This window comes from Leuciscus leuciscus (genome assembly GCF_965113295.1).
Source record: "Leuciscus leuciscus genome assembly, chromosome: 21".
In the NCBI taxonomy this organism is placed as follows: domain Eukaryota; kingdom Metazoa; phylum Chordata; class Actinopteri; order Cypriniformes; family Leuciscidae; genus Leuciscus; species Leuciscus leuciscus.
The window spans coordinates 9,415,941-9,429,089 of NC_138745.1; the positions used below are offsets into that span (position 1 = coordinate 9,415,941).

Here is a 13,149-nt window from a genome sequence, read left to right on the forward strand (position 1 = left end):
TTTATTACAGGCTCTAGGCCCAACAGCAGGACATACACCATACAAAAACAAACAACAACAACAAAAACAAAACAAAAAAACCAAACAAAAAACAATTACATAAACATATACAATACACCCTTTTTCACAAAAGTCTTAAAAGGCACTCATACCAATGCTTCCATAGATGTGATTGATATCGGACCGAGCTACACCTGGGACTTGTGAGCCTTACTATAATATAGTTTTGTGACTCATCAAGTCGACCCATAAACTTAAACATTAGGTTCCTCAAGAGGGCCTGTAAACAGCTTAGCCTCAAGTCACAAAAAAGCTTACTTGCACTGCTGCTCCTGGGCTTCTTCAGCAGTATCCTCAGACAATTATTATATGCTACCTGCAGTTTGCGCATGGTCTCCTTTTTGTAGTTGACCCATAATGGGGCTGCATACATAGGGGTACAGTAAGCACGAAACAAGTGCACTTTCACATCATCAGAGCAGTAATGAAATTTCCTGACTAACATGTTCGCTTGTACATACAACTTTCGTCTTTGCCTATACATGTCAGCATCATCTTCCATCTTGTCAGTAATGATATGCCCAAGATATTTTGTACAGTTAGATACACAGATATATTGCCCTGACAGGTAAAACATAGGAAAGTGCAGCTTCTGATCTTCCTTAGTCCTACAAACCAACACAACACTCTTCTTTGCATTGTACTGTACATCAAACTCACCCCCATACTTGGAGCATATATCCAACAACTGCTGGAACCCAACAGTACTGGGGGACATAACAACTAAATCATCTGCGTACATCAGGTGGTTTAACAGAGTGTTCCCTATTACACAACCCGTCTTACATATCCCCAACTGCTTTGAGAGGTTGTCCATATATAAGTTAAACAGTGCCGGAGACAAAAGCCCCCCCTGCCGTACACCATTACTTACACTGAATGGTGACGATAAGCTATTTCCCCATTTAACCTGCATGCTTTGTTTTGCATACCAGTAAGCCAGTATACGTATGATGCATCCCGGCACACCCCTAATCATAAGTTTAGTAAAAAGCTTATGATGATTTACTCTATCAAATGCCTTGGACGCATCAATAAACCCAATAAACATTGTAGAGCCCTGCCTTCTATAGGATTCAACAGCTTCTTTCAATGCATAGATACATAGATCAGTACTGTGTTGAGACTTAAAGCCAAATTGATTTTCCGTGGTGTAAATGAGCCCACTCAGTCTATCTAGTAGCATCTTTTCTAACACCTTTGAAAGAATGCTAGAGCGATGGGTCTATTCGGTTGTTAAGTCGTGACGTAACCAATACTCTTTCCGGGTCCAAAGTCCAGGTCCTCTCTACCTACCTACCGCTTTCGCTAGTGTTTTGGTTATTATTGAGTGTTTTTACAATGCCGCAGTGCTGTGTCCCGTGTCCCGAGCTAACTCACTTCAACCTCGTAAATCTTCTTTTTCATTCATGCCTGGACTCTACCCTTAATTATGCCACCTGAGTGATGAGCTACACTAACCACTCTGTTGGTGTTAAAGGAATTTAAACCCTTTTTGACCGCCAAGGGTGCCTCACTAAGAAGGACGTGATCGTAAATAAATTTACAGGTTCCACCATTGTTATTTCTGGACGAGAGGAGCGCTTGGACCCAAAACGTCACGCGTGACGTCAGACTTAACAATCGGATAGTTGTCCAAACTCCCTATTTTCCCCGCCTTGTCCTTAATGACGGGCACTAATGTGACGATCAACATGGTGTCTGGCAGTACACCATGAGTCATCAGCCCTGTCAGGCAAAGGATAGAAGGGCTGACACTCTGGGGCTGGCTAACTTGAGATGCTCCGCAGTGATGTTATCTTTGCCACTAGCTTTGTTATCAGCTAGTTGCTCTATAGCATTATAAACCTCATTGGGAGTAAAGTGGATTACATCCTCATTTAACTCCCCCACACAATAGGGCTCACTTTTAATGCAATTAAACAGAGTTGCATAATGCTGCCTCCACAGCTCTGCTATATTTTCTGCACCAGATACCCCTTCGATATGGCAAGGCAATATTGTCTTGGCCCTATTTGTAACTTTCACCTCCTTCCAGAACTCAGTGACATTGTTGCCAATCAAGTTTTCAGCCATAGAGTGAGCTCTTAAGGCTTCCTCATGCTTTCCAACAAAGCGCACTGCATATTTATATCTAGCCCTGGTAAGCTTTTTGTGTTCTAACTCTGGCCCCTGTCTGGGTTTACCAGCTATAACCCAGGACCTATGAGCCGTCTTAGCAGCTTCATGGTGGTCAACTACATAGCCTACTTATTCCAGCCAGGTTTGATATTCTTAACCTTTCTGGGGTGTGTGTGTAGAAGACGACTGGCATCATCTATAGCCCTCACTATACCATTGTACATTTCATATAGGTCATTACAGTGAGTGACATCTTCACAATTAATATTTGAACATAAAATAGCACCCATGGGTAACTGTACTTCCCTTAGAAGAGCATCCGACCTCCCACAATAGTACAATACATCCTCTCTATTTAGTTTATCCCAATCCACTTTGACCATGTTGGCGCCATCTTCTGTCAAACTACTGCAGTCAGGTAAGTTATCAACATTTATAATCATAGAGACAGGTAAGTGATCAGTTGTAGTCAACTCATACAGAATTTCAACTTTTTCCAGACTTTCATGAGCATCGGCTGTACAGATTACATGATCCAGCCAAGATGTCGTGTTCCATGCTTCACTGACGTAAGTATAACTACCGGCAGGTAGGAAATTCATACTGGAAAGAACCAGTTTACTATCCTGACAAAACTGTAACAAGTGCTGACCAAAGAGAGATTTGTCATCAGAAATGTCTGCATTCAAATCACCCATCACAAATATATTTGCATATGTACATTCCTTAATATAAGAGTTCAAAAAGGCCAATCTATTCATATATTCATCTTCATTTTTATAGCAGTCATATGGGGTATAAACATTTAAAATAATAAAAACATTCATAGAATGCACAACTTTAATTGCAATGCACCAGTCCACCTCTAATCTGATAATACTGATCATTGGATCATATTTCTTGCGCCACAAAATGGCCACACCTCCAGGTATTCTACCACGCACCAATTTGGTGCTTAAATCTGTTGTGGATTCCCCTGCTCCATGAAAATCACTGTGGACAGAATTGAGTTTATCAAGGTCCTGTTTGGCTAAAAATGTCTCTTGCAGGCAGATAATGTCTGTGGTCTCCAGTAGCTGACCAACCACAAACCGATGTGCTCTGTCTCCAGCACTCTGTCCTAGGCGCAAGCCTCGTGAGTTGTATGACACCACTCTGAGCACCATCACTGTTGCTAGTACTAGACATCAGGTCCCCCAGATCCCATTACAGGCACGTTCAACACTGATATTGGCACAGCTATAGATTTAGGTTTGCGTGCCTCATAGAATCGCCGCACGAAAGTGCCTTCCGGCCACAGCTCTGGATTATACATTTCATCTACTTCTTTACACTCTGCGGTTATTTTAAAAGAACTGAACCGACTTTGCACAGCTTCTATCTTTTGGCAGGTTACATTACGCCCAAGTTTATCTTTCATATAATTAGTCAAAGTCTCAGAGTCCAAATCAGGTGAGAATTGTATGTATAGATATATGTATCTATCTATAATCTATCTATGTATTTATATATAATCTATCTATATATGTATCTATATTAATCTAGCTGTCTATATATATTTATATCTATGTATCTATTAATTTGTCACTATATGTATACTCTGTCTGTCTCTAGCCTATCAGTCAATGTGTTGTGTAAATTTAAATGTAAGCCTAAATAGGCTGTGGTCTGTGGTCTGTTCCCGACCGTGTCAATCAAACGCTGATTCGGCGGACCACACCTGATGATTTCGAGGCTTCGTTTGGCCATAGTCACGTGACATGGGTGTTTTGAATCACGCTTCGGATCAGTGTTTCGAAACATCTGCGCTTCGGGATCTCGCAAAGCTTCGGAACGACTGTTTCGCGTCAGCCATCCCTACATAAAGTCAGAATTTATACTTTTTAGGCCAAAGACTGAGGAGTTTAGACCTTGGATATTCCGTGCAGAATTTTTTTTAACTTTTAAAATAATATGTATGGTTTGTTTGCCATTTTGAGAAAATATAATGACGAAAAATTACAATAGATTAAATGAAAATAATGAATGATGGAAGCAATGTTATGGTAGGAACTCGAGCATCAACCAATCAAAAAAACAATGTACATGCACTGTACACCACTTACATTATATATTTTTTTTATTCCACTGTGTGTTAGTAAGTGAGAGACTTAGAGACTCAGCCTGTGCGGTGCCTTGCGAGGTGCTTTGGCCGGGACTCTAGATGAGGTGTTGGCTGGGATGTGGTTTCCTGAAGTGTGTCTCATTAGCTTGGTTGGGTTAGGGCTGGTTCTGCTCCACCTGGAGCTTGTCTGGTTGGTCCTGTTTAGAGCGACATCTTTGAGTTTCTTTGAAAGAATATGTACCAAATTCTTATATTGGTGGATGTGATCATATAGACAGTCAGTGTCCATGTCTGGATGGTGGACCAAGTGGACATTAGGCAAGAGGGCACAGTGTCTGGAGATTTGTTCCAGCGGCTAGAATTTATTTTATTGATTGTGTTGGGATGTAAATCTTTCCTCTGAATTAGAGTGGACAGGATGATTTTTGAGTTTTTCTTGCTTTTTCCACAATCGCTCTGAGGGAGTCAGACACTCTGTCCTGTTGGCTCCGCAGGTCGTTGGCGCCCGTTCACCAAGGTCTAAGCTACGTCCTTGCTTCAGGTTGAATGATTCTCATTGGCTAAGAAAAAGATAAACATAGTAATTTTCCACACATATACAGATAGACTGAAGCATATCTTCATCGATTATGCAGCTGACACTCGGACCCTGAAGTTAGGCACGTCGTGACCTTCCAGGTCGCATATTTGGGTTGCTGGGCGCCAACATGTCCAGAACAACAACTCAGTCAATCTCCAATAATGCCAGTGGTTCCTTAACCTGTAACCAAGAAGACTAACACACACACCCACACACAGCTTTTCCAAGGTTGAATTTGGCCAGGCTCTAACTATAAAAAGGAGAGTCTTCTCTAAACATCAAGATAATACATTCTTTCTCTTAAGGAGAGCTACACTTTAGTCTAACTGGAAAATAAGGCTTTAACAAAGAAATGGTCCCTTAAATTATTGGCTTCAATGACCACCATGTGTTTTAACACATGTTGAAGACCTTTCTCAAACACAAAACAAGTCCCTATTTCATTTCTGGAAGCCGGGCTAAATAAGCAAGCACTGTTACTGCATTCAAATATCAAATACAGACATTAAAGAATACATGAAAAGAACATTTCAGTAATCACACTGGTAACTTCTATAACAAAGTAAAATCTCCAGGGATGTCATTCACCTCATTTGATATTTAGAAGGAAAAATATTGATTAATACCTTGATTATAATCACTCATTACTTACATTGAAGCAGCAGTGGATTCCAATCCACCCCCTTCAATGTATTCAGGGCATCGGGAAGAGATACACTGTTAGCAATTGATGTAATTTTTACAATAAAATTTACAACAACATATTGTATTCATGTTTTTATTGTAAATACAAATGCATGATGGGAAATTTATGGACAGTCCTGTAATTTTGTTGTAACTACACTGTAGAAGCATTATTTTACAGCCACCGCATAGCATTGTGGGATTGCTGCGATTTGAATTTTGAAATTGCGCGGTACCGTGGCGGCCAACGGCACCAGAATCAAACACTTTTGGAAGGAACACATCTCAGGTATGAAACGTTAACATGAAATCTATTTTTATAAGTCTATGGATATATTAATACCGGTCATATGAGTGGTGATTGTTTCGTTTGGTTTTATTTCAGTGACATTAGCTTCTGTGACGTTCGCCCCGACTCGACTCGCTCACTCCCGGTAAAACAACACCATGAACTGACCGCGGTGAAGTGGCGTCTTCTTACTCAACCCATACGGAAAAAAGTTACCACATGCAGCTACAAGGTACGAGATATTCACAATTTTTCGCTTGGTATATTTCAGTAACATTAGCTAGAGTAATGTTAGATATAACGTTAGCTCAACTCGCCCCGCTCCCTCCCGGGTAACGACGTTATAAACCTGAACTGACCGCTGTGAAGCGGCGTCTTCTTTAAGTTACTCAATCCATAAAGAAAATGGTAACGTTACCACATGCAGATACACGGCACTATTTTCAATGGAAAAACAAACATGGTGAGTAGAATCGAGTAGAGCTGAGCTTGTAACGTAGCCTAACGTTAATGGAAAACAACCACCACAATGACGATAGCTCAAATAACGTTAGCCCAGACTGTTAAAAATAAGCATTAACGTTAGCCCGATCAGTTAGCTCAGGTTATTATTGCATTGATTACACGTGCTACTGGACAGGCTGTCGTAACATTATTAGGACTTCTGCTTTGCTGTCTTGTAATCGGGGGTCTTGAAGCCGTGGTTTGCACACTAGCATAAACGAAGTTTGTAGATTTTACGGTCACTCAGGGCTGGACTGGCCATCGGGCATACCGGGCACTTTCCCGGTGGGCCGACGTGCTTTTTGGGCCGATACATCTCATACTCATACATCATTTGTATTTTTTTTTTTTTCTTTCTTTCTTTTTTTACGGCCCATAAAATGTGTACATCGGCGGCCCATTCGTTTTTTAAATTTTTTTGCTTAATTGGCGGCGCTGGGTTTTTGCCGGTGTAATGCATTGGTCAAAAAAAGTCAGCGTTCGTTTTTTTTGTCTGACAGACCAGCCCATGAAACACGTAGATCAGCGGCCCATTGGTTCTTTCCTTGATTGACACTGGGCTGGCCCAATCACAACTTTAAACGAGTGAGGGAGCGTGCAGCAGTGTCAGTGTGTATCTGTCAAAATAGTCAGCGAGATGGAGAAGAAACGCAAGGATTGTGCAGAGAAATAGTGTGAAAAAATTGAAACAGGCCCTTAAAGCAGACGCTGTAAACTGTGTCAAAATATATGTTTTCCGCCCTTCATCAGCTCCAGTGATGATGAGGATAGTAAGGAGGATCAGGAGAGAGATGAGAGAGTGTAGAGTCCGCGGTAAGCAGAACTACTTTCAAAACACTTAGGCTCTGTCATGAGTGTAGGAACCCAGTTACAGATTATTTCCACATCTGCATAGTTGACGATTAGTGCAATTTACTAGAAATTTAACGAGACGCATTTGTAAACCATGTTTTCCACCAAAATAAAAGCTTGATGCAGTTACCGTCAAAATAAAAAATCATGTGCTTATCTCTTTCAAGTATAAAAATTGGTACAAAACTAATTATGAAAGTTTCCTTTATTTTTTAGTGCATTTGTTTTACAAAATATGGCTATTACTGTCATACGATTAATGTTATTTATAACTATTATTATGTAGTGTAATATAGACAGACACTGTTACTAAAAGAGGTTTGAATTTTTCTTTGTTTAATTTGCACACTGAATGGGTTGGAGCTTTTAATTTTGAACTCTCAAAGTGCACCAGATTGATGAATTTAACATTAAAATGCACAGAATTTTCTTACGGGGTTTTACAGAATTTTCTTCTTAAACCCCCCTAGAAGGACTGAGGTCCACCCACCACAATTTTACCAAAAATCATGTGAGAAACACTGGTATTGCTATGCCAATGCAGCTTATAGCTTGTTTTAGGATTCATCACTGTGGAGTATAGTTCAACTGTATTAATAAATGTCAAATTTTTACTTATTTCATCTGTTAACTCTCACTTGTTCCTATACTCACTCATTACCTGGCATTAGTGGTTTTAAGGAATAGGAGATGGTATGCATATATTTAAGGGTGTGCAAAGATGGGTGGTGTTTATGATCATATAGTGGGCCAGTCTGGGCCAAAATGCCCGGGCCGATTTTTTGTCCCAGTCCAGCCCTGCGGTCACTGAATAAACACAAGCAAACTTTAGTTGAAATATGGGTTTTAATTAAACGACAATGCTGGTATCTTTAATTATGTGAGTCAGCTATAACTGTGAGATAAGCTGAATATAGCATCTGGTATGCTCATATGTTATAACATTACTTTGTGCTTGGCAAACCAGGTTGGAAGAGCAGTCATGTAACTGTCTGTATCTAAAATAAACTGCGCGTGCGCAACTAAATCCAACCAGCATCGTCATAAAATTATTATTTTTTCTGGAGCCTGGGTTCTGTTGAAAAGCTTTCAATGCTCTCTTTGTCTTCAGAAAAGGCAGCAAATTATCAGTAGTATTAAAATTAAGTTAACCATTTTGTTTGTCTCAAATTACATGTGGCTGCCTGGCAGACTATATGGACTAAAATAATAATAGATTTTTTATTTGGTATTTGTGTAATTGGTAATACATTTGGTAATGTTTACGTTTTTTATTCCCTAGCCTAGCCCTCTGCCACAGCTGCTGATATCCAGAGAGAGAGAGAGAGAGACCTATCCAGCACACCTTGCTAAATTGTGCAAGGTATATTCTTCCATTATTTTATAGAGTAGTTCACTTTTAAATGAAAATTACCCCATGATTTACTCACCTTTTATTATCATATTGTGTTAATGCATTTCAGAAGAGACACTAATAGCAACAAGTGTTCATAGAAGGAACAGTTGTGATGGGGCCCAAATCAGTCTTTTGAATGGAGTGGCTGAAACCTTCGCTGCTTACTATGTGTTCAACATGCAGTATCCTAAAGACGCCTCAGGGACTTTATACAAAGGTATGTTTAAACTGTTTACACACTAATAAAGAAAATGAGGTAACACTTTACGGTAAGGGTACATTAATTATCATGAATTCATGTATAAATTCATGCATGAATTACGCATTCATTCATGCATTAATATCTCATGAATCATCAGGAAATAACACAAGTTCAACGTTTTTCATTCATGACTTCATGAGTGAACAACACCTTAATAAAAAAATTTACTAAGATGAGTATATCATCATGAATTATGATTTATTACGCATGATCGTGATGCTTTTCTTTGTTCACAGTTATGCGACCATTAGCACATTGTTCATCAGTGTTTCTAAGGACCAAAGAAAACACTGTGAACAAAGAAAACATCATGATCATGCGTAATAAATCATAATTCATGATGATTTACCCATCTTAGTTATTGTTTTAATTAAGGTGTTGTTCACCCATTAAGTCATGAATGAAAACGTTGAACTCGTGTTAGTTCCTGATGATTCATGAGATATGAATGCATAATTCATGCATGAATTTATACATGAATTCATGATAATTCATGTCCCCTTACTGTAAAGTGAATCCATCATTCTCATATGTAACGTCCCATGAATTATTACCTTATTACAAGTATTGTTAGGTTCTATGATATATTCTATGCAATGATGTCAATAGATAGGTTTCCATCCAATTAAAACATAACTTTAAACGCATTCGTAAAAATTTGGCAAAAAACCCCTCTAATTGGAGAGCATTTCAATCAACTCTGTAATGCGAATTATAAATGGTCACGCACCTAGGAGTCGTGAACAGCTGTGGGATCAAAACGTAAGGTTGACAGGGCAACTTGAAACACCTGATATAATTGCAAAAAATGCAAATTTGTCAATCCACATAGAAGTTTTTGTTCACATTAGAATATTTTATGTGAATTTTAACCGTTTCCAGTCAGGATTTCTTTTTCAAATGGTTAAAATGTGCATTAAAAAGTTGGATGGAGACCCACCTATTGCTGTTAAGTGTCTGTTCTATAGTAGAGTTGGTTTTCCCCTGCAGGACATAATTTGTGTAAACAGAAGAGACTGACGGACAACAGTTTAACATTACAACTTTCATTAATTCATTAAATTAAATTGTATGGTTAAAGTTGTTAATGTTAAATAAATACATCAAAGTAATTTTATTTTATGAGCAAGTAGGTTACTTATGTTTTTTACACAGTATTTGTCATTATTTAACAGATATGAAAACTTAAACTTTTTTCCTCTCTCTCGGTTTTCAGAGCTTTTTGTGGAATCCACTCCCAGACGGGCAGTAAAGCCGAGAAGAGACACAGGCTCAACGCTCCTGTTTGCACCCTCCTAAGAAAACTGGACTTTGAGTTGATGGGATAGTAACATGAACAACTTCCCCTATGCAGTTCAAGTCTGGCTGGACACCTTTGTTCCATATCATCGTGTTCCCCCTGACGATAGGCTGCCTGGACGTCTGGAAGTGAGCTTCTTCATTAAAGGGATACTCCACTTTTTTGGAAATAGGCTCATTTTACAACTCCCCCAGAGTTAAACAGTTGAGTTTTACCGTTTTCGAATCCATTCAGCTGATCTCCGGGTCTTTAGAAGAATGTCAGAGTTTTTGGTCCCATTGACTTCCATAGTATATATTTTTTCCTACTATGGAAGTCAATGGGACCAAAAACTGTCTGGTTACTGACATTCTTCTTGGTCCCATTGACTTTCATAGTAGGAAAAAATATATACTATGGAAGTCAATGGGACCAAAAACTCTGACATTGTTCTAAAGACCCGGAGGGAATGGATGGATTCGAAAACGGTAAAACTCAACTGTTTAACTCTGGTGGAGTTGTAAAATGAGCCTATTTCCAAAAAAAGTGGAGTATCCCTTTAAAAGTAAAATTTTGTTTGTGTGTGATAAAGTGGATACTTTTGTAATATGTATTTTTGCACAGTTTGTTAATAAAAAAAAAAGAAAATATACCATTGTTGTGTTTTTAATTGGCCAATACGGAAAATGACAGCTTTTTACTTGTAATATTTATACTTGTAATGTTTTACAGTATATTGATTTGTCCTGTGAAATTACAGGAAATTCCTGGCTACTGAGTTGCCGTAAATATAACATTTTGCTGTAATATTTACAGTATTCTATCCTGTGAAATTACAGGAAATTCCTGGCAAATACCCGTAAATTTACATGATTATTGTAATTAATTACAGTAGGGATGTTGTATTAAGTATTACAATAACAGTCCTGTATACTGTTTACAGTAAATTTACGGCAACTATTAGCCAGGAATTTCCTGTAAAATTACAAGAAATTTCTAACAGTGTAGATCTTGAGGGCACATCTATTCTGCTGTAGTCAGTGATGCTCTTGATCCCCTTGCACATTCTCCGGGAATCATTGGTGAAAAAGTGACCCTGCATTTTCCGAGCATAATTAGCCTTTGCCCCTGACCTTTAGTTCCTCTTGATCCCAACCTCTAGTTCCCTCCTCGTTGCTCCCAATGCACGTGCATCTCCTGTCCTAAATGCTAAGTCCTGTGCCTTCAGAAGACACCGCACCTCTCCATTCAGCCAGGGTTTCTGATCATGTAGTTCCCTGAGAGCCATGCTAGTGTTAGCACTCAGGGGGATGTACAATAAACACAATAAACACAACTGTAAACTCCCAAGGCAGGTAGTACGGTTGGTCGGCAAATATTCCACCGCTTCAGGACAGTGACTGCTTACCAGAGACCAGTTCGTACACCAGCCTTTGTTTATGTAAACACAGATTCCTCCTCCGCGAGTAAGCTATATTTGTCAGTTGGTCATTATGACAAAATACATCCCTCAGGGTGGTATAAGATCACTCAGTCTGGAGTTTTACAATAATGCCAGCATAATGTGTGCAACATAATGTAATTTCTTACATAGACAGTTTAGTATTTGTTTATTGTCCATTATTTTAGAGTTTATCAGAATTCTTTGACCCTTTTTAATTTCAGATACAGTTCTTGGACATAATTTAAATATTTAAAAATACTAATTATTTCATTTATTGATTACGTATCATATTTCAATGGAAATGTATTGTTATTAGGCCACTGACTCATAAGTGAGGCAAGTTAGAAACTATTATCCCTCACTCAGATAAAATAAAAGAGCCTGTTACCCTTGTTAGTACCACAAAACCACTTATCCCTAGATACTTAGTATTATATTGCTAATTACAACAGCATTAACATTTACGCATTTGGCAGACGCTAGGTATACCATTATGCATTCCCTGGGAATCGAACCCAAGACTTTAGCACTTCTAGTGTCATGCTGTGTTGGTTGACCTACACAGCAATAATCAATAGGCTATACTGATGTTTGTTTTTTCTATATGATATTTTGAAATAATGTAACTTATTATTTTATCTGAATTTATCCATATTTATATTCCTTACTGTACAGGTAAGTGATTTATTTTGATATCTAATTTTGTAGTATTTTTTAAACTCATTTTGTACACAACAATATTGTATTTGTTCTTGTTCTGCAATTAAAAATAAATAAAACGAAAAGAATGTACCTATTCGTTCAGTTACAGTGGCCATCATTTTTGTTACAAGTTACAATTTTAGTTACAAGTTACAATTTCAGTGACCATAATTTTAATTTTGTGTGGTCATCATCATTCAGTGGTTAGTAGATTACTGCCCGGTTTCACAGACAAGGCTTAAGTCTAGTCCCAGACTAAAATGCATGTTTGAGCTGTTTAAACTGGAAGCAACTTGTGCTGACATATCTTACAATATGTCAGTGCCATTGTTTTGTCTCAAGATGCACACCAGTAATTTTTTTTCTTAAAAAGCTACATAAATGTCCTAATTTAACTAGGCCTACTCCTAGTTTACTCGAGGAATAGTAGTGTGCAACTGTGCATAAACTCGGCTCTTCTGTGCTGCCTGCAGCCCTAAGCCCTCTTTTACAGAGTAGGGCGGATCGTGTCTTTTTTAAAAGAGCGGTTGCACATTTACCATGATTTAATTGGCCACCTTTACTGTCGCGTTACGTCAACACGAAATCCTATTGGCTACGTCAAGTAACAAGTATTACTACTGGCCAACCAAATGCCTTCGCGCGGTATTTTGAATAGTTTTCAAACATTGGTAGTTGTGCGCCTTATATTCCTCCGCAGATTGACAGGACAACTAGTCCCTCACTGTTATAATGCATTATATGTTATGAATCTTTGAATAAGGCTCCGATTAATTATTTTCATGCATTATATGATATTGTATTTATATATAGTAAATAACTCTTAGTTGTTTTATTGTATTTTATTTTGCGGAGGGATATATGCCGGCAAC

General features: G+C 38.5%; 1 long non-coding RNA gene across 2 annotated transcripts; it reads left to right on the top strand.

The window, feature by feature from the left end:
• The first annotated feature begins 5,580 nt into the window (after window positions 1–5,580).
• On the top strand, window positions 5,581–11,139 carry LOC309484709. 2 transcript variants are annotated; one of them, XR_014200953.1, is made up of 5 exons: window positions 5,816–5,838; window positions 5,935–6,070; window positions 8,477–8,557; window positions 8,658–8,807; window positions 10,069–11,139. It is a non-coding gene; the product is annotated as an uncharacterized lncRNA (long non-coding RNA). The 2 variants fall into 2 exon arrangements; XR_014200952.1 differs by having other exon boundaries at window positions 5,581–6,070.
• The last annotated feature ends 2,010 nt before the right edge of the window (window positions 11,140–13,149 follow it).